Source organism: Etheostoma spectabile, chromosome 7, assembly GCF_008692095.1.
Source record: "Etheostoma spectabile isolate EspeVRDwgs_2016 chromosome 7, UIUC_Espe_1.0, whole genome shotgun sequence".
In the NCBI taxonomy this organism is placed as follows: domain Eukaryota; kingdom Metazoa; phylum Chordata; class Actinopteri; order Perciformes; family Percidae; genus Etheostoma; species Etheostoma spectabile.
The window spans coordinates 3,678,566-3,700,667 of record NC_045739.1 but is presented as its reverse complement, the minus strand read 5'-3'; the positions used below and the strand labels follow the sequence as shown (position 1 = coordinate 3,700,667).

General features: G+C 39.4%; 1 protein-coding gene across 11 annotated transcripts in view; it reads left to right on the top strand.

Annotated features, from left to right (window-relative positions):
- Positions 1-22,102, top strand: part of dlgap4a (discs, large (Drosophila) homolog-associated protein 4a) — a 77,054-nt gene that overhangs the window by 22,770 nt on the left and 32,182 nt on the right. The window contains exon 1 of one of the 11 annotated variants that reach the window (XM_032521852.1): positions 19,267-19,322. The exons of the other annotated variants lie outside the window; for them this stretch is intronic. The gene's annotated coding sequence lies outside the window, so the exon portion shown is untranslated. Of the gene's footprint in view, positions 1-19,266; positions 19,323-22,102 lie in introns of those variants that run through there. 11 annotated transcript variants of the gene reach the window in all.

The following is a 22,102-nucleotide window of genomic DNA, read 5'->3' as shown; positions in this document are numbered from 1 at the left end:
GAGGGCCTCTTGACAGTTCAATGAGCTGACCTAATTTTATTTTGATATGAGTGTTTGTATTTCAATGAAGATGTTTGTATTGCAGTACATTGAATTAGAGTCTACTAAGACTTCCATCAATGGAGAAACAAGATATAGTATCTTTACTTATTTTAAACTGTATGATTGCGAGCATCTGTGCAGATTTTTTTGCTATAGAAGAAAACCATTACTATTCATAATTATTCAGCCAATCCAAGATCCTGAAATAAAAATGGACTTTTGCTAAGAAATCCTTACATATAAAATAAAACAAATATTTCTTTGGTGTACGTTTTGTGTATTTATTTAAGTCAAAATTGAAATTACCGAAAACAAAAATATAAGTTTTATTTCCATGGTTAACATATCTAAATTATAATGCAAAGACTCTAAATGGAATTATTGCACACAAATGCATGCTCACATCTGCCAAACAATCTCTGCTTTACACACTGAACCTATCATTCTATGATGATAAAGTCACTAGAGGACAGTGCCTATTAGTGCATGATTGACATTGGTGGAATTTCTTATGTAATACGTAAAGGGACAAGGACATTGTTATTGCTCGCTTTCCCTGTCATCTGAGTTTAGCGGTGGCTGTGAGTTTTTTCCCCTTTTGGTTCAGCTCTCAGGGACAAATTATTCAGAGATGCTGTCACATGACACTGGATAATGAGTAGACCGCACTACTGCAGCATGACAGCAAGGAGGTCTGCTCAAATACATTGCGGCAAAGTGCGCCTGAGCATCCAAGGACAATGCTCTGTCACTTAAAACGGCTGTATGCATTGTTTGTCATTGTGTGTCATTGTGTGTATGGGGGGGGATTTGGGGCCCGGTGTATGTTTTGACTAATAAATACAGTCTAGCAACTAGCAGATGAGCACCTGTATGTATGTATGTATGAATGTGTGTAAGTGTTCTAAGAAAGTCTATCCTGGCCACATACAAACTTTATATACTGCCAAGGAGACCTGTCAGTGCAGCTTTAGTCACGCTTTTCCAGACCCTCCTCCCAGACGTGCTGAAGGAGGTTCTGGCTTCTCCACATAGCATTCGGGGATGGGAGGGAGATGTGCTCTGGTTTAATGGCATTTCTTTAAACCAATCAGAATCGTCATGGTTGGTGCTTAACTCCGTACAGAGCCGCTGCAAAATAATTGTGCGAGAAAAAAACGCAGATTAGACGAACGCAGATTAGACAAACCTACTCGTCTTCAGAAAATGAAAACAATTTGTTTGTTAGAGGAACGACTAACCTTGAATTAGAGGCAATAAAAGATCACGGGTCATTCAAGTCTCTTGTCAAGTGCACTGCCATACAAAGATGGGACCCCCGGAACAGAGTGTGGCAATGAAGGCTTTAATTTTATTTTTTTTCACATCCCATTTGCTTATATTAATAATACAAAATAATGTACTGCAGCAATTAAAAATAAGTTAGTGCGCTTTCTTTTATAAATTTTAATTTTGGAAAACGTGGCTGGTAAAAAAATATAAGCGGCTGGTAAAATTGGGCCTCCACTAGCCACTGTGGCTACTTGTTGTAGTTTTTTAACATTTCTGATGTTGTTGCCATCAAATTTCATGCAGCTGAAGTTATGGTAGAGCTGGGCAATAGATAAATATTATATCGATATTGTGATATGAGACTAGATATTGTCTTAGGTTTTGGATATTGTAATATCCTAATGTTGCATAAGTATTGTCTTTTCCTGGTTTTTAAGACTGCATTACAGTAAAGTTATGTCATTTTGTGAACTAACCAGACTGTTGTAACTGTTCTGTTATTTGCCTTTACCCATTTATTCATTGTATCCACATTACTGATGATTATTTATCAAAAATCTCATTGTGTAAATACTATGTGAAAGCACCAATAGTCAACACGGTATACGATATCGTTGCGGTATTGATATTGAGGTATTTGGTAAAAAATATCGTGATATGTGATTTTCTCCATATCGCCCAGCGCTAACCTATTGTATTCTTGAGTATTATGCAACACCCTTTTAATCTTTAAAATGCCAGCCTTTTTTAAGTCAATCACAAAATGATGGCCCAAATATAGCACCAAAAATAATTATATTATGTGTATTTCCTTGAGTTGAAGCTAATATCTACATAAAGTACTGGCTCAGCAGTAGAAGGCTATTTGTCACTGTGCTTTTTTTCTGTATTTGCTAACGCTCCACTGAACCTTCAGACAGACTATTTGCCCATGTTCTCATAAATGTACTATACATGTCTGTGTTCAGCATCTTAGTCTTTTCAGCACAAAAAGAGCAGGGGAAAGATCAGTCTGGCCACTCATGTGTATTCAGGCAGAATGAACAACAGCCGGGTGCATTCTGTTGTGACTGCAGCGACTTCTACTGTATCTTCCTCTCCCCATTTAGAAAGACCATGCAGAATTAAACTGCCTGCTCCAGAGTCGATCTTCTGTTCTCACATTCCTGGGCACCAATGTTCACATATACAAACAGTACACACACACACACACATACACACACACGTTAATGGCATAGCATGAGCACAACACATGCACACAGCACACGCACTCGGTATAAGTCCCCATCATGAATATAGATAGTAATGAGCTTTTCCTCTATATCTGGGTTCATGCTGCTGAGAAGGGATTGTCCCTTATGGCGGCACTAGGACTGTCACCAAATGAAGATATGCAGTTCATCTAAAATTGAATATCACCCTGGCTGGGATCCATAATTCATTATCTAAGTGAAGACGTGACTCTCATGAAGTGGATGAGATTTAAAGCCTCAGTGGGAGGGGTTGATAAAACAATGGCCCACACCAGGTGCCCTCATTCAGACGGCAGCTGAGATCACTTCCTCTGTCTCTCCCATATCCCTTTGAGAAGTGAAGTTCAAGGCTTGTCGTTCCAAGAGGTTATCTCTGTCTTCTAAAGAGCTGTCAAAGTCCCTGCCATTCAGTACTTATGCTAATGAGCAAGAGGAAGCACTTAAAAGCTTTTAAATTGCGCAGTTTGACACCGTGCCATAGGTGATATGTCTAATATATAAGTAGTGCTGTAGTAAGCAAAAGAAACATGCAGTAGTGTCATAGTTTGCTTTGGTTTGCTTTGATTAAGGCACTGAATAAAATGAATGAGGCTTTTCATGTTTTTCTTAGACCTCGTAATGCTAGTATGTATTAATACAAGATAATGAAGATGTATTCTGCCACATTATGTAACAAGAGTTTACAGCCACGCTCGTGGCTCTGTGAGGCTTTATTTATGCACAGTGGTGCTTTGAGCTAAATACTAATGTGAGCAGGCTAACATGCACACACGACAATGCTAAAATGATTAGCATGTATTATGTGTAGCATATTCACCATCTTAGTTTAGCATTTTAACACTTGCAAATTAGAGCTAAACACAAAGTACACCTGATGCTAATGGGAATGTCAATAGTTTTCAGGTATTTGGACATGAATCAAAGTATCGGACAAATTGAAATTATGACCTGATGGTGTCACTAGAGGAAAGTCAGGGGAGGTGGAGGCTGGGGGTGTGGCTTTGACCAACTGCCACTTTGCTCGTGTGAAAACCATGATGTCTCTCTCTCATGGGCGGGCTAAATTCTCTGGGCGGGCAAAGCAGAGAAAGGGGAGGTAATCCAGATTTTCCCATCTGAGCTTTCAGTTTCTCAAAGGCAGAGCAGGATACCCAGGGCCCGGTTTACACCTATCACCATTTCTAGCCACTGGGGGACTACAGGCAGGCTCGTGGAACGCATATTAATGTTGAAAAACCTCATAAATTGAAATTTTCATGCCCTTTAACTTTACAAGATTTTAAATGTAACTTCTTCTAATACTCAAATATCAGTTTATAAAGTCCTCAACAAAAACTTCTCAACAAATAATAAAGAAAGAAAGAATTGGCATACAGTATATATTCAAACCGTAACCGCAGGGTAGAGGATGTTGTTGCACGCTACTCTCCGACATACAGTATATCCCCTTTTATGACATAAAATGATGTTATTATTTAAAATATCAATCAATAACTATTATATTCGTAAGTACACGCTGTCTGTAATGCATATATTGTGTGTGTTGCTATTATATGCCAGTATATGACTTTGCTGGTTTGATTGGGAGTTACTATTTTCAAATTCAAAAGTCTCCATTTGCATAGGTGGTTAACTGTTAAATGTACTGTGGAAGGTTACTGTTTGTTGACACATTTACTTCTATTAAAGTATCTCATTAACGTTGAAATGGTCTTGTAGACTAGATAGCAAAACAAATTGAATCCATGTCTCTGAATACTTTTCTAGGACCTATTGTTTATTCAGTATAATGTAACACTTTTGCAAGTTAAATAGAAAAATAGAACCTGACTGTAACTGTAACTCAGAGGTTTTCTCTCGCCCTGTGGTAACAGAGGCATCCAGTTTACCATTATGAATAATTCAAAAGATACACAAGGCCACTTTTAATTTAGATATTCAGAGCAGCTATGTTTACTGCGTCATCCCTTTCACAGTCAGCACTTTTTTAATTTTTGTGTTATGCTCTCAGTGAAGGGAGGGATGAGAGGAAGACAATGAGATGAAAGAGGAGGAGAACATGAGGAAGCATTTATGCAGCAGCAAAGATAAGAGCGCCAGTGCGTGCGAGTGAATGCACGTGCGCTTGCAGCTCTCAGATAGATTGTTCTTGAGATGTGTTGCCTGAACATCTGCTCTCTGATGTCACTGTGACCTAATGAAACAAACAGGGAAACAGCCAGGGTGTTAGCATTCACGCTGCTCTTGCAATTCGCAGCCTCACTGTAGCATATCATCGGGCTTTCACTGTTGGACCCCGTAATTGATAGTCCTGCCCCTAATTAGAATAGTAATTATACCTGCTGTTTTATTGGAGCCATCTAACTCCAGGGGGTTACAGGTGGTATTTTGTTGGTACAACTCACCCAACACATGACCATATTGATGCCATTTACCACACTGTACAATGAAATAAATACACATGATTGTCAGCCTAAAACACAAAACATTAATATATAGTTTTTAGAGCCAAGTTATCTGTAGCTATTTGTCAGTGTGTCAGATTTTTCATCACACTCAGACATTAGACGTTAGATTGGAGCTGTCTGAATGAATGAGGTCTATATACCTTTTAGAGATTATGGCAAGCAAAGTTGGATACATGGGACTTCTGCTCCTGTGAGCATTCCCCTGTCACTGCAGGACATGTCCGTCTGCACTCACAACTTTAATTATCCAAAAAGATCAGGCTCAAGCGTGAGACAGGTGACGGACATACACTCCACCACACACCTCTCAACATGGATCCTGTCTCGACCTTTTTGTATTGCCTCGTGTCTTTGATGAACTGTGTACATTTGTACATGTAAAAACCACCTCATTTCATTTTAGGTAGACCTAAAGAAAGCTGAGATGGCTCATGTGGAGACTGTTTGCACTTAGAGGTAAACCCTAATGGTCTGAGGCTACGCACTGTGGCGTACTTTCCCTATTCTGAATCAGCCCTTTTATCAGGGAATATTTTTGACTGTCATTATTTTGGGGAACATAAAGAAAAAGCCTGTCTTGTGAATAATTTATAACTAACCGGAGATGGCTCCCAGTCTACAGTTTGTTTAAAAGTTAACTTGCAGATGCCTAAACAGCCTAGTTTTGTACACATGCACGTTTGTCATCTTTTGTGCAGAAAAAGTGGTCAGGACAGTTTTATGCAGTGGAAGAGTCAGAACTAACACATCCTGTATGGGAGAGGGCTTGGTGGTTTCTTCTCTCATCACGACAAATAGTCTTATCATGACCAACAGTCTTGGTAACGCCTTTGGGCCCATAACTAACACCAGTCTCTGCCTATGACCTGACATGCCTTTTCCAACATTGGCCTCACACATCAGGGCCAGTGTGTCAGAGCAGATCTCCATTCACACCCATTACTGCCCTCACAATTCTCGTCTCTCTGGGCTGCTTGCATAAGTTCCCCCCGGGGGTTGCCAGACGTACGGTTTCCACCAACCTTAATAACAAGTACGGTGACCACCATTATCATTTGCACTCCCCATAATATGTTGACATTATGGCATGCATTTTTAGTAGGCAGTATATAGGCAGTATATTTATTTCCCAAACCAAAAGAAAAAGACAATTTCACGCTTGTTCCAGGCAGAAAACCACCATGTTGTTGTTAAATCAGCCATACCCTACACAACTGCAGTGTCTCTTGTGACAGAGTGCCTCTTTAGTATGGAGGTGGGAATGGACAAAGGAGACTTGGGAACTGAGGGCTCAGCAAGAGTTGTCACATTTTGACACTCGCTTTGCTCCAGTAACCGGTGTCACACTAGGTCAACGTAATCCACCCTATTTCTGCAGCGAGATATTTCCCGGAGCAGATAGGATAGGATAGAGGATGATGTGCAGCTGGTGTCTTTATGTGTGAACCAAAGCTACACAGGTAGCGAGCTCTGGCACTTAGGTGAAGTCACACCTTTTGGCTGAGGCTCTTACAGGGTTTTGCTTCCAGATTTTTTATATTTATTCATTCAGTGTGCCGAGGTGCTGCAATAGCAGCACTCGGCACAATGACTATTATTGCCCATACTTATATTATTATTCCGCCTTTTTTTTGTCCCACTACTAGTCCCAAAGCATGCCAACACGCGCAACACATTACACCGAAATGTGGGTATTGATCGGGAATGGGCGGCTATGACTTTTCAAAGATTTGCCGCGTGGTTTTACCGAAATCGGCAAAAATACGGCCAAAAATGTCCCATAGACTTGAATGGGAAATGTTCGGGAAATGGTTCACATCGCTCAAAACTCCCTCTCTTTGGGACCGTGCTGCATCGCCATACTTAACGTAGAAAGATGATTAAAAGTTTAAACCGAAGACAAGACTTTGGGCTTTATTGGGCTGAATGGGCGTTCAGATATCAAGCACGGTTTCTCCCAAATCCCAGTTTACGTATCGTCCCGTTTTCAGACCGGCTCAGATTTTCTAATGTGTGTGTATGTGGCGGAATGTTCAGAGCTAGAGTGGGAGACAGAGTGAGGCCTGCGGTACGGATTTCTGGAAGTTTCCCGAACAAATTGCTCTCTCTCCTCCAGTTTTAACTCTTCAGACTTCATTATTGGTCAGAATGTAGGGAATCTTGTTCCGGTCGCAGACATGTAACTATGGAGTCTGTCGGACTTAAATTGTTGGCTGTGATCTACCAACTGTCGACAGAAACCATGAAAAAACCATGCATTGAGTCCGATTCAATGATTTATTTACCCAAACAAATTGCTCTCTCTCCTCCAGTTTTAACTCTTTAGACGTCATAATGTGTTAAAATGTAGGGAATCTTGTGCCGATCGCAGACATGTAACTATGGAGTCTATCGGACTAAAACTTTTCGCGCTAGGCTCACCAACTGCGATACTAATCATTGAAAAAAAGACTCTGGCCCGTACTCTGAGGAAATCACCATAGCAACAGGTTCTGATACTGAGAGGACAGAGGGAGGGGCTGCAGGACGATGCTCTGAAACAAACAAATGTCTCTCTCTCCTCCAGTTTTAATTCTTCAGACATCATAGTTGGTCAAAATGTAGGGAATCTTGTGCCGATCCCAGACATGTAACTATGGAGTCTATCAGACTTAACGTGTTCACGCTAGGGAACCAACTGCCAATACAACACATTGAAAACGGCTCAGACACACACACCCCTATCATGACACTGTTCCCTGGCGGCCATGTTGACCAACTGACTCCTAACTGATGTTTCCAATGTGTGTGTGTGTGTGGATGGGCCCCAATAGCAGGCACACTGATAAAATTTCTGCGGAATTTTCTAGTTTATATTTATTATATTGTATTTTGGTATATGAATATAAGCCCATATATGTATATATAGTATACGTACTGTTTATGCCTACATATTTAACCGTATATCTTTTTATTTTATTTTTTATTACAATGTTTTTATTAATGTTTTCATTGCAAATACAATTTTCAACAAGGCTCGTACATTTTCAGGAAAAAACTAAATAGGCTGGTGTGATTCATGCATCAGATCATATTCAGTGTTATCAAGTATCTTTTGTCTTCTCTTCTGTCTGTTATTACTACATATTACCCAGATAAGCCTAACAATTACTGTCTTAACTGGTTATTTACTCTCACAACAATGCATCCATTTCTCACTTTACCCTTCACCATCTCACACGTCCACACCTGGACTGCACACACAGTGTGCTGTAAAGCTCAAAACTTTTGAAAGCCGTCTCAAATGGATACTCCCTGGCATTATCACCTCCCCTTGGGATGCTCTGATTAACTATTCCTAACCACAGAGATTTATGTGCAGCTTCTTTTACATAATTCCTTATCTTTGCTGCTATGAATTATTCATGTCAAACTGGAGAAGTGAAAAGAAATTGAGCCAGAGTAGGCTGGAAGATGAGCGAGGACATCTTGCCTTGTCTTTGTTGTAAGTTTGTGACCTGAAGTAAATACTGGGAGTTTATAATTAGGCCACTTTTCAACTGAAGAGTTAGTCTTGAAATGAAATCATGGCAACTTCAGCATGTGCGTTAAATAATGAGCTGTGCATCATTGATTAGTTAGTAACTTGAACAAAGTATCGTAGACAGATTACTTTGATTAATTAATTTGTGTAATTATGCTTAAAATGAAGGGTAACAAGGGCAGACAATTGGCCCCAATTTAAGTATGTCTTTGTCATGTTCCTGCTCTTGGTCACTCAGGTCACAGTCACGTGTCCTCATTTTTCTCCCTTTCCAATCATGTATGGCTACCAGGGTGCAAAATTAACTTATTTTGTCCACCAGCCAAATGGCTAGTGAATGGTGACATTTCACCAGCCACTCAATAGATTATCATTACTTTTATGGCTGGTGATTAAAGGAACTCTATCAGCCAATTGCATATTTTACCAGTATTTGGCTGGTGGATGGGGCTAATTTTGAGCTCTCATGGCTACACTTTCATTAAACTGCATCAGCAATTTCAGTTTAGCAGCGAATACCACCGGCCGTACCCCTGAGCAAGGCACTGAACTTTTACTGCTAAAAAAACTGCTTAGTTTAGAACAAACCTCTAAACTTCTACAATGGGTTTCAATCGTTTCACTTACTCTAGCTTTCATCCCATTTTATAATCTTCCTGAATTTGACAGTGTGCTAATCATGTGACTGAAGTATAGAGCAGTACCTTACTGTGAATCAGTACAAAATGACTTTGAAAGACACAAATTAAAAAGACTCACAAATTCCCTTCCCTCCCAAATATGACATTTTACATTACTATTCATGCCAACTTAACTTCTAGTTAATCACATTTATAAAAACTCTTCAAGGATGCCTTCAATAAAAGATTATTTCCAATTTCTGAGTTACAGTTATGTTTTCACAGACTTCCTTCCTCTCTGTTTAGATGTCTGACTGTGGAAACGAAAGTCGGCACAGCTCAATGCTATTGTAAAGACAAATGTTTTTTTTTTTAAATCAGCAGTTCCACTTGAAATGTGTCCATCAAAAACAAAAAAACTCATACTTGAAAAAAAAAATAGTCTTTGATATATCAGTGTAATAAAAAGCTTGCTAATCAATTAGTAATGAGCACACTGTAAATACAGTAATGGCTGTGAAATCTACAGTTATTGACTTGAGATTTTACAGTAACACTACTGTATATGATTCTTAAAGTAGAATGCTGTAAAGTGTACATTACAACCTTGTCAACATGACAAAATCACAGTACTCTAAGTATTACAGTTTAAATCACAGTAGTCTAAGCGTTATTGTAAAAAGATCACAATATAGCCTCTAAAGTACTGTAAATAGTAAAGTAAACTACTGTTTTTTTACTTTTTATCTTATGTTGTGTTTAATTGTTTTGTATGAATCCATAAAATACTGTAAATGGAAGTACGGTGCCTTTACTGTAAAAATAATTTGGCAATGGCAACATTTTGCCAGCAAGTTACTGTGAATTTTACGTTACTGTACATTTTACGTTAATATTGTTACAGAGCAAGCAGATTGGATTATCTCGCTGTGGTGGTAGTTCGGCCCCCTGTGACCCCCGCCAAGAGTCTTCCTTCTGGCATCGGATGTGAATGGCCTCCTTGATCTTTTTCTGGTTTTCTGCTGTCTCCTTGTCAATGATCTTTGACCTCTTCCCAGTTGATGCTATGGCCGCTCTTGGTTTGGTGTTTACGGACAGCTGATGTGGATCTATTCCGTTTCACTAATGTGTAGGATTACCTACTGTTGTTGCATGTGATGTTGTACACTTCCTCTCTGGCAGGGTCCTGTCTTTAAGGAGTAAGTCACAGATATCTGAGATGCAGTTCAACGTGCAAGAGAAAACTAGTAAAATTAGTAATTTGACCTTGAGTTAAGAACGTTTTGTCAAACTGCTGTTTCCTCGATCAAGAATGAGCTTTCTATAATTCGAGAATGGGTAAACTGACAAAACTGTCACATCAACTTGCTTCATGTTACAGACACAAGAGGTGTTCTTTTGTCTCCGGAGCCATTCTAACTTAAATATGCTTACTGACTGATTGACAAAGAAGTTTTGGTAAAGGTTTTTTCCCCCTTCGAAATCAATTCAATATCCTGGCTGTCAGAAAAATAGCCAAATGATTTTGGTTTGAAGCTAAGCCCTTTTTTTTGCCTTTATGCATTTTCAATTTCAACCTTTAAATCTTTCACACAAACTCCTTTTCTCTCTGTCGGCATGCCTCTCTCTTCTCTCACTTTATTTTCCTTTTTCAATTCCTCTCCTGCCTTGAAAGTCATTGTTTTAACCATCTACCAGAGAAAATGTCTCTGCAAAAAGCGGAAAGGAAGGGTTGGTAGAGACCTTGAGGGCGTATTCATACATATACAATGATAGAAAGTTTGTTAAGGTCTACTGGGTTTAATGTGTTTGTGTTTAATCCCCTCAATTTATGCAGACCATGAATAGCTTTCACAGTAGAATGTTTATTGTTCCTGTTGTTTGCTATTTTTATTTATTTTTTGCTATTAAAGATGTAAAATGCTTGCATTGTGCTCCGGTTCATCTTTTTAGATATGTCAAAAAACTGTTAAAAGGATGTTTTTGTTTAGGTTTAACTATTTGGAATTGAACCAATGTGATGGTACATTAACCACACTTGACATTTGCATCCCTGTTAGTCATAGCTAAACATTTTAAATCAGGTTTAAAGCTATATCCTGTAATTATTACATTCAACAGCAGAGAGCACAGAAGTTATATGTAGAAAGTACAAGATGATGTACAATCAGCTGCTTTTCTGTTGTTTTACAAAAGAAAAGACTTTTTGGCAACAGTAACTCAGTAATAGTAAGGGCCTCTGCTTCATGTGTGGGATTTGGATAGCTTTAAACCTTCAGGTAAGAATCAAATAAGCTTAGTTTAATTGGTTTTTTTTTTATGTCTATGACAGATTTAGTTTAGGAGGGGGAACTTGGTCTGTTTCAGTCTATGGCGTATGTGTCTAACTTGTTCTTTTTGCTTGGATGCATCAGCCATGTTATTATTTCTGATAAAACTTTGATGGCATGTGATTAGACTCTTACATGCTGTACTGAATTCCAATTAATGATAATTATTTCAAATCAAACAGATGTGTTTGTACAACAAAGTAAGACTAAGTTTCTGTTGGGCATTTATGATAGAACAATTCTAGTTTTCTATTAGAATAGAGAGAGTTTTCTTGCTGTTTGAATGCATTGATGTGTCCACAAAGATGTGTTCATTGTACTATTCATGTAGTGGTAAATAAAACAAAAAAATAGTTAACATGCAGACATATGGTATCAGCCGTCTTATCTGACTCCATCAGCTCGATAATGTGTCTATGTTATCCTGAGTAACTGTCTGCAACACTGTTTCTGGAAAGAGATTTTGTTGTTGATTTTTCACTGGAAAAAAAGAAGTTGCTCGTTTGTTGTTTTATTTGAATGTATGAATTAATAATGTGCCTGGTGGTGTCTTAAAGAGACTTTCCGCATTTCAGAATAGAGATGTCAAAATTTCACCAGAGTAAAACCAGAGATGTGATTTTGTTGAATGACAAATCACAGTTTATACAGAATAATAATAATCCAAAACTTCCATGCAGTAAACTGCTGTGTAGATACAGCTGCATGAGCTCTCCGTATGAGTCCGGATGAGGTGTCACTGCTGTAGGATGATCCATTATTTGATGAGGCAAAATCAATAAACACATGATTATTTATCATTGAATCTGTATGATTAGATAATGGACTCTTAAATGGGCATAATGTACTTCCTTTAGTCAAATCGTGGATAAATCACTCTAACTGCTGACTGTGTTCATTCCTCTTTTTTTGCACCCTGGTTAAGAATTAACTGACCTCAGTTGAAGTGTATATCAAAAGTAATGATGCAAATGCACGCTTTAATTTCCGATTAATTTCAGCCCAGGGAGATTTAAGTATCGCCGGATGTCATTGTCACCCAAATTGGGATGAAGCGACGAAATAGCTTGACCTTTGACCCATCAAACGGAAGGCACAAATGAGATACAGCTGAAGAGGATCTGACATGTGATCTGGCTGCGTATAAGCTGAGGTTTAGGATCCACAGTGGGTTAGAGAGCCGTACTTATTTAATGCTAAACTCCAAAGGCAACATATGGTTTTCCTTGAGCTGATTGGCAGAGAGGCCGGGGTAGCTGTCCTGGGCCCTGACCTTTGGCGCGGGTGAGAAGTGGAGCCTCTCTGAGCAGCACAAAGCACACAGCTATATGAATGGTTTAATTTGAGTGTAGTTGGATTTAGGTCACATTCTTTATTCCACACACTTGTTGTTATCCCAACTACGTATATATAAGTTACACAACTCTGCTCTAGAACACCATGTTGTTTTGTTGTCAGCTATCTTGCCTTCATCAGCGTGATGTCTAATGTTGTTTAAAGTTGTCTCATCTACATTGCTTAATCATGTGACTGACAAATTACCATTAATGTGCTGTTTACAAAACAACATTATTATCATACTTTTGTTAAAGGTGAACTCTACAGATTTTACACTTCAAAGTCTGTTAACAGGTCTCGTGGAGTACTACTGCATACATGATAAAGGTTGTATGAAGCCTTTTGTGATTCCACAGGTAGCTGCACAAAATATAATAAATAGCCTCAAGTGATGTCACTTGAGACAGCATCGGTTGGGGATGAAGACTACAAGTATTTGAAAAGGAAAAACATAAAGTTGATCCATTACCGATACCAGTATCAGAAATGCCTCCGATACTCCCTAAAATGCTGGTATTGGTATGGCAAGTACCCGCGTCTATGCAACAATCCGATACCCTGTAAACTAAATAAACCACCAGTGTATTACTCAAATGTATTACTTTAAATTAGTTAAGGATGTGACACGTTATCTTTTACATACACTAAACTACTTTGATACATGATATACATGTATATATATATCATCTATATATATCTCATATACAGTATATATCTCATATAGTATAAATAGTTTCTAACAAGTGCTCTGAATTTGCACCCCTGCTCTGGGCCACAATGCTCTTGTGCTTTACCCCAGCTGTATTTTTGAATTTCCGGACAGACAACAAAGAGGGGTATTCCTGACAGAGCAGCAGAGCCACAGATCTTGTAAGAACGGCCTCCGTGTTGCTGCCTCCTTGGAGCATTGTTCCTATTAATCAGAAAGCCATTTGTGATGCTGCATTAAACCCTTGGATGTCTAAAATGTGACAAATGATGATTACCTGGGGGAATCGATGATGATCACCACACTATTAATGGTCCCTCTGCAGGAACAGCATTCATCGACGTGCAATTCTAGCAAGATTCACCAGCAGAGAAGGAGCTCTAATTTAGAACTAGGGTTGTGTCAGCTGATTCACTTAATCACTGCATGTTTATGAAAGGGCCCCTGGTTAAAACAATCAACTTAAAAAAATTGCTCGCACCTGCTACCTCATGCCGCTTTTGACATGAAACAGACAAAACAAAAAGAAAACTAAATCTGCAGATACGAAGACGGAGAAAAAAGGGAAGAGGAGGAAAATACTTGATAGGCGTATAGATGCTGTAATATAGTTTCTTCAGGGTCAAAAACATACTCACTTAACACTTATTGCCCTTGCCCTCTTTCAGGTCAATGAGGCGCAATGAGCTCAGTGGCACTGACGTCTGTGCTGCAGCAATGTGTCACTTCTCTTGAGGGGATAAAATCCATATGTCACCTGCATTTTATGGTCTGCTTCTTGCATGTTCCCACACATGAATAAGTTATCATATGTGAGTGGGACTAGCACTTTGTGTTGGTTAGAAATGGGCTTTTGTGTGTGTGTGTGTGTGTGTGTGTGTGTGTGTGTGTGTGTGTGTGTGTGTGTGTGTGTGTGTGTGTGTGTGTGTGTGTGTGTAAGATCAGGTGTGTACATTGCACAAGGGCCAGGGGGTGGCCTTTACTTATGCATGAGGCAGTGGTTTCCCAGCTGATCGCTGATTTGATTTGCCTTGTGAGATCACTCCTGAGATCTGTCTGACTGCAACCGTTGTTGGATTAAAAAAAAAAAATCGCTTACAGTGATAACAGCTGTGTGTGTTTTGTTTGTCAAGATACATTCTCATCTTTAAGACCTTTTTCAAAAAATATAGTTTGTTCCTTTTCTTTTTGTTTCATGTAATTCAGCTGTTGTCACTGATATCTGTTTGTTCTAGATACAAGGATGGCTATTTGCAATGTCATCCATGTTTTCTCTGTAAATATTGAAACTAGTGCTAAATAATTAGTTTTACTCAGTGGATTGGTAGAAATGTTATAAACATGTTTGATTATTTGTTTAATATTATCATTCTTTGTTGGCAACACTGATAAGCTGTAAACAAAACAAACAGCAGACAAAGTTATATTATCATTCATTTGGAATCGTGTTTCTGTCCACCTGATGAATGTTAGTCCAGTGTTCACCCTCCTTTAAGGCTGTTTTTGGCCTCCACCAAATCCTGAGGGAAATATCTGGCTCTTCGCTTGCTAAGTCCTCTGTTATGTTTACCAGCTGACTTTGTATGTCTGCCGGACAGGCGCAGTATCCGAGTTTTTTGCTGAAAACGGTTGCCGTAAAGTTGATGTCCACAAAACCTAAACAATGAGCTTAAAGACACAGAGTTGCAGAGTCGAGTGAGATTGTCACCATGAGCGACGCCTTTTAGCGACACAGCAATTTGATTCAAAAATGATTCTCAATTTAAAAAAGATTCACAGTATGTAAAAGTCGTAACTTTTCCCATGTATGTATAGATGTATGTATTTACAATATATATATAGAGTAAATATATAGAGAGATATAATTCATGTGGAGTTGTTTATTTATTTTAACATCCTAATACGACGTGTATGTTGTGTGTGATGTCTGTAAGCTACTGTTACATTGAGTTTCCCTTTGGGGATCAATAAAGTATCTATCTATCTATCTATCTATCTATCTATCTATCTATCTATCTATCTATCTATCTATCTATCTATCTATCGACCTATCTATCATGTGATTGCAGTAGACATACTGTAAAATAAAAATGTAAATGTAATGTAAACTTTAATGTACAGTATTTTCTTTTTTAAATATTAATTGATTTTTGGAAGTCAGTTTGGAAGAATCACAATTTGAATAGAAATTGTATTTTTTGGCACACCCCTACAGTAGAGTGAGCCATTGTTAACGTAAAAATATTGAGCAACATCAAGTGCACTGAAATGTCATTCTCTTTCTTCAGCTTCTCAGATATCAATTTCCGCTGCAAAACTGAACAGTTTTGGATTTGGACAGAACAAGTAACATGAAGATGTCAACTTGGGTTCTGTGAAATTATGATGGGGATTTCTTTCCCATCATTATCAGACATTTAATGGACTAAATAAGTAAATGTGCTCCGTGCTGTTTTTTTGTGAACAAACAAAGTTTATGTTTGCATTCAGTGTTACTCGCCAAAATAATCTGTGTGTACCCTTGAGGGTTGATTTGCTGATTTTTTTAAAAACCTTTTGAAAGCTGCCTTGTTTACATCCATGGTTTTCCTTGTTAGCTGTGTTCTTTTTCCTGGCCTTTGCTGGCACATTGTTGCATTTCTTTGTGCATTACTGCCAAATGTAGATCAATTGAATAATATAAAACCATTGGCAGGAATGTGTATTGCATCACTCACGCCCTCATGCTTGAGACAAACAAAACACTGCTCCATAGCACTACTAGTGGTCAAACATGTCACAGGGTACCAAATTAATCAAAATAATTATATATTGTTAATGAAAACCATTGTTAGTTGCAGTTCTATATACTAAAACCATGACTGTGATGGTTAAATTGCCATTTAAATAGCTTATTTGTGTGTTTGTGTGTGTGTGTTCTGTAGCTGACCAATGAGGTGGTGCAGGTGTTAAAGAGGTTAGGAGAGAGTCTCATTTCATTGTCCTTCCACAAAGCAATCACAGGGCCAGAAGAAGATTGTGTGTGTGTGTGTGTGTGTGTGTGTGTGTGTGTGTGTGTGTGTGTGTGTGTGTGTGTGTGTGTGTGTGTGTGTGCACGTGTTTGTGTGTGTGTGTGTGTGCAGGAAACAGAGAGAGGAGAGTGCGTGTGAATTTGCAGCATGTGTTTGTGTGTGACGAAGGTAAAGAGCTAGAAAGAGGAGGATATAAAGAGAGAAATAGGTATGAGAGAGAGGGAGGAGATGAGGGGATGGTGAGAAAGAAGGAAGAGAGGTTGCAGGCAATAAAGCGCCCCATCAATCTGGTAAATGAGTGTCCTTCCAGCAAAGGGTACTCCGAGAAATGCAGCCTGCTTCGCGTTCATCAGTCACAGGTTTAGCACTCATCCACGCTATCTCACCCTCCGCTCCAACACTTCATATCGAAAGAAAGTAGCAACTTACCAAATGCTTTGTGTACGTGTCACTCTGCCAATTAGACCACTTGTCCATGTGCTACCTTGAAGGATGGTACCAGCATTTTCATTTCATTTTCATTTTATTTATAAAGACTGCAATGTGCAAAATGCAGTGTCCCAATATTCAGCTGTAATCCTTCTATTTATTTTGTACCGTTTGCTACCACATTGGGCACTCTCCTTTTAGCTCTGTTTTTGGTCTCCATCACCTCCTGAGAGAAATATCTGGCTCTTGAGCTTCTACATGCTCCACCATGTTCACTGTTGCGTAGCTAACATTGTGTGTCTACTGAGCAGATAGTGTACAATGTTGTTTTTTTCAAAAGCTTTTTGCTAAAATCAAAAAAGAGCACCAAGAGCAAAAGTGAGACTGTCCCGAATTTTTCGGGACGTCTGGTCACCCTACCTCTTGCTCATTGAATGCATCTGAGGCAGATCATTTTCATCATCATCAGAAAGAAGAGCGAGAGTGAAAGCAGGAAAGTTGAGGTACAGAATCCCAAACACCTTCTGCAGAGCTAGAGAAACTGCAGCGTAGTCATGTGTGATCCATTGTTAATAACTACATTGATTATAGCTGCTTTAGGGGAAAGAAATGATAAGGGCGGTAGAAACAGTAAGTACTATTTTCCTCCATGATTTTGGTGGACATCAACATGTAAGCCAGGGACGTTAACCATTAAGCACTCAGACCATGAACTTATCCAAGGAAAGTTTTGATTGTTCTGTGTGTCAACATAAACCAGCTATGGACGGAACAGAAGGCACACAAATGTGATCGCAGATGGACAACTTTCATGGAAACTGAAATCTCTGAGGAGCTTCAGATGCATATTTGGAGAGTTTTTAGTGCATTCTTTGCTAAAAAAAAAAAAAATGTTCTGCATATTTGGAAGTTATTCATTTTTGTTCAAAGCAAAGTAGAAGGCTGTTGTCAAGGCCGAGCTTTGTTGGTTGAATTGCTTTGTGGTGATATGATACTCAGAGCATAAAGCGGGCCAAGCGTTTGTCATTGTTGTCACGAGTATTGTGACTCGACCACAGAATCCCACGGGTGTTAGTGGTGGTGACAATGTGAGAATCGGTAATACACTTATGAGATGACTGTTAAGACTCTGTTCTGTGTTCACACAATGATGTGAATGTTTGATATCAGTGTCAATCATAGAGTCAGAAAGAAAGAAATCATACACGTACTACAGTTTAATGAATGGGGGATGCTGCTGTTTATGCATGCTTGTTTTTGTGTTTTCATTTCAGCTTTCTGATATACAAAATCTACTGGAGCTTACTGTTGTGTGGTATTGTTTATTGTGCTCAGTCTCTGCAATTTCAAACGCTACATTTTATCCTTGTATTGTATTTCCTGGTGTAGAATCAGTGTACTTGTCACTGCATAAAAACTAAATATTATTTGAAAAATGTCCCTCTTTGAATAATAAGATATTGCTTATTTTTTCACAAACATATGGCGTTCTTTCATGTCCAAAAATAAGTTGGACTGTTCCCAAACAACAAAATAGAGAATTAACAGCAGAAAGGAATAAGTGTTCCAAAGTGTTCTTAATTTGTATCTTTAAATAGACGCCTTTAAATAATAAAAAAAAGGCTGTTAAACAAGTGAAAATTACCTTAGCAGTAGATGTGATCTTAACAATAAGTACCTTAAAGAGAAAAATGTAACAATTGAAAATTACGATAAAACACCAACCTACTACTTTGATTTTTTTTCACTATATTTTCACACTAATCAAGGCCTCCTATCATTTTACATACAGTTTTGATGTTATTCAAATATTCAATAAAATGCTAAACACTAAACAGGCACTCCAATCATCAGAATATCTTCTGCGTAGTAGAGAACCTCCACCACCAGCAGCTTTAACTGTAGAGAAATGTAAAACTGCAACAGCAGCACCTTACACTGACCTATAAAGGTTACACTGATGGGTGTTCAAACGCAGGATCAAACGAAACTTCTTCAGTCACTCAGTGACGTCAGCTCATGCAGATGTCCGGGCTCGTTCAAAAGGTTTCACTGATAACAGTAATTTACTGGATGCTGTGATTGCTTTTAACAATTGCTGTGATCTTGTGGCCCACACGCCTGTCCACAGTGTCTGTGTATGTGTTTGTGTGTGCAGCAGGCTCAGGGAGACAGAAGTACCCAGGAGATGGGCCCAGCTCAACGCTCTGTCCTACAGTGTTAAACAGCCCCACAGGGATTGACTCTCACTTCCCCTCTGCTTTTCTTTTTAAAGCTGTCGTACTGGTCCATCTGGCTGCAGATGAAGCAAGACAACCTGCCCTCTGGTTTGGTCCCTTCAGCTTCTGTTTTATGTTAAAGTCCACGTGAAATGAAATCGCGTTTTTTTGTCTGCTACAGAATACATATCTGTGAACTCTATAAATGACCTTTCCTGTGAAGAAACAGAACCCAAAAGGGAGAGATTTTTTGGGGTTTTCACGATGGTACATTCATTCATTTGTCGGAATACTGGTTCTTGTCCGTACATGTAGACAAAGAACTTGATTATAAAACATCTTTCAGACTCTGTTAATAAATTAAACGGAAATAATGTTTGTTTGTTTTTTTGTGCGTACCCGTACCGGTCCGCGGACCGGTGGTTGGGTAACACTGCTCTACAGTACTACAGTATAACCCCAGTGTGTTGGCAAGCACATCATAAGCTGTGAATACATATCACTGAGAATGGAGATGAGTCAAGCTGGTGTGTGACACAGTTTGGATTGCATTTGTAGGCTCGTTCCCCTGCTGTTACTGTTATGGGACTGTCCCGAATTTTTCGGGACGTCTGGTCACCCTACCTCTTGCTCATTGAATGCATCTGAGGCAGATCATTTTCATCATCATCAGAAAGAAGAGCAAATAGAAAACTGTGTAACATAGACTTAACCTCCAGCTGCTTGAAGCTTGAAAAATAGCATCTAAACCCACAGAAAGATGTTCTATTTTCACTTTGCCTGCTCCATAGCCACTCATCTCAGTTGCAAGATGACAGAATAGTCAGGGATGAATTAGCCTGACACCGAGCTGGCTAAACACTGCCCATCATGCCCCGTCTTGGTTGCTGCCGTTGATCCACGTTTACTCTGCTTCATGTCCCTTGGTATGAAGCACGCATGGGATCACAGACCAGTTGCAGAGCCCTGGCTGATGAGCTTTGTCAGCGGTGAGATGGCAGCAGCAACATTGGAAGTACTCCTAGCACCCTCCCAAGATGGAGCTACATGCACTTTCGAGGCAGAGTATTCAGTGTTTACTGTACCTTCAGTCCATCATCACTGCACAAGCTGCTGCCTGCTATCAGGGCCTACTTGATCAAATCTGAGAATTTGTGGAAGATGATAGCTGAAGCCAGATTTGATCACACAAATTCCAGGCTACACTTTTTGCTAGGACATCCCGCATTAGATAATGTGCTAGCTACAGACTTTGCACTAGGTTGTGCAAGATGCTTGAGGACTCGGACACTCACCACACCTCTGGCCAATCAAGACAAAAAAAGTATGTTGCCATTGTCTTTGGCTGTATGACAGCCCTGGCCTTAGTCATGGTTTGGTCATGATCATCCCTCTACTTTACCACCACATCATTCCACTATCATATGGAAGAGAGAGGTGAAACATCATGTTGCTTTAACAGCTGTCCTCCTGATATCTTCTTTCTGATACAGAATACAATGCATGTTATGTCTAAAATCAGAGGTAAGTACCGAACCATGGCCTTGCTCATTGTGCCTCTCCCTAGCCCCAAAACTGTCCCAGCTCCAGAGTCAGCTTGCCCCCTGCTAAATCTCCACAGACCTAAAGGTCCTACAGTACCAGCCTGTTCTCACAGCTGGTCAAATAGAGGGCCTGTGTTTTCCACCAGTGACTGTGCACAATATATTTTTTGAATGTGTCTGATGCTCAGGAAATGTTTCTATTAAGTTACATTTTTTGTAATGAATATTGGTAGATGAAGTTCCCACATCTGAAGTACCCTCTTGCCGGGGTTACCAGATGAGAATGGGTGGAATTTGTGGAATTATTATTTGGTCTGTACAGTTGTGCTGTTAGTTATATGTAGTTTACTGCTAGCATGCAGCCAGATGTACCCCCCCCCCCATGTGAAATACCAAACTCCTTCCTACCTACATTGCAAAATGCATAGTTTGCATAACATAAAACTGCAGTAATCCAGGGGTATTTCCCTACCCCAGTCCTCCCGGTACCTGTAGAGACATTTTTGCTTTTTAGCTACGTGTTCATCGGGTCCCGGGACACCAGCCTTTGTTTGTGGGCTTCATTGAGCGGTAAATATCACGTGACATGTGTCAAGAAGGCAAGACTCGCAAGAGACGGGAGAGAACCCGGTCATTTTTCTAAATAAAATATCTTGCAGATCTGATAACCAATTAAACGGAAAACATGTTTGTTTGTTTTTTCGTGCTGTATTATTATTATACCACAGTATAACTACAGTATAACCCCAGTGTGTTGGCAAGCACATCATAAGCTGTGAATACATATCACTGAGAATGGAGCTGAGTCAAGCTGGTGTGTGACACAGTTTGGATTGCATTTGCAGACTCGTTCTGCTGGTACCAATACACGGTGTCTATCCACTGAAATCTACAATGCTACATGAAAAACAACGTGAATTGGATACATTAAAGTGTTGAGTGATATACCTGCTTCTTCCATGTAGCAGGAAAGAAAAATCAGCAGAAAACATCTGTGTAACGTAGACTTAACCTCCAGCTGCTTGAAGCTTGAAAAATAGCATCTCAGTCACTATGAACAGTTTTTATTGTTCTATCAGACGACTACTTGAGAGTCTGCTCTTGAGACTTTGCTCTAATTTTAGGGGGCAAGATTCAGAATTTGGGACAACTGTTTGGATTTCGGGACTGTACTGAATTTTTCGGGTCGTCTGGTCACCCTACCTCTTGCTCATCGAATGCATCTGAGGCAGATCATTTTTTAACTTAGCACAGGAAGAAGACATGGACAGTTATCCTATGTGTACTGCAATTGTCTTTGTGCTCAACTCCACTTGCACTAATCTATTCCAGATGGAAGACTGA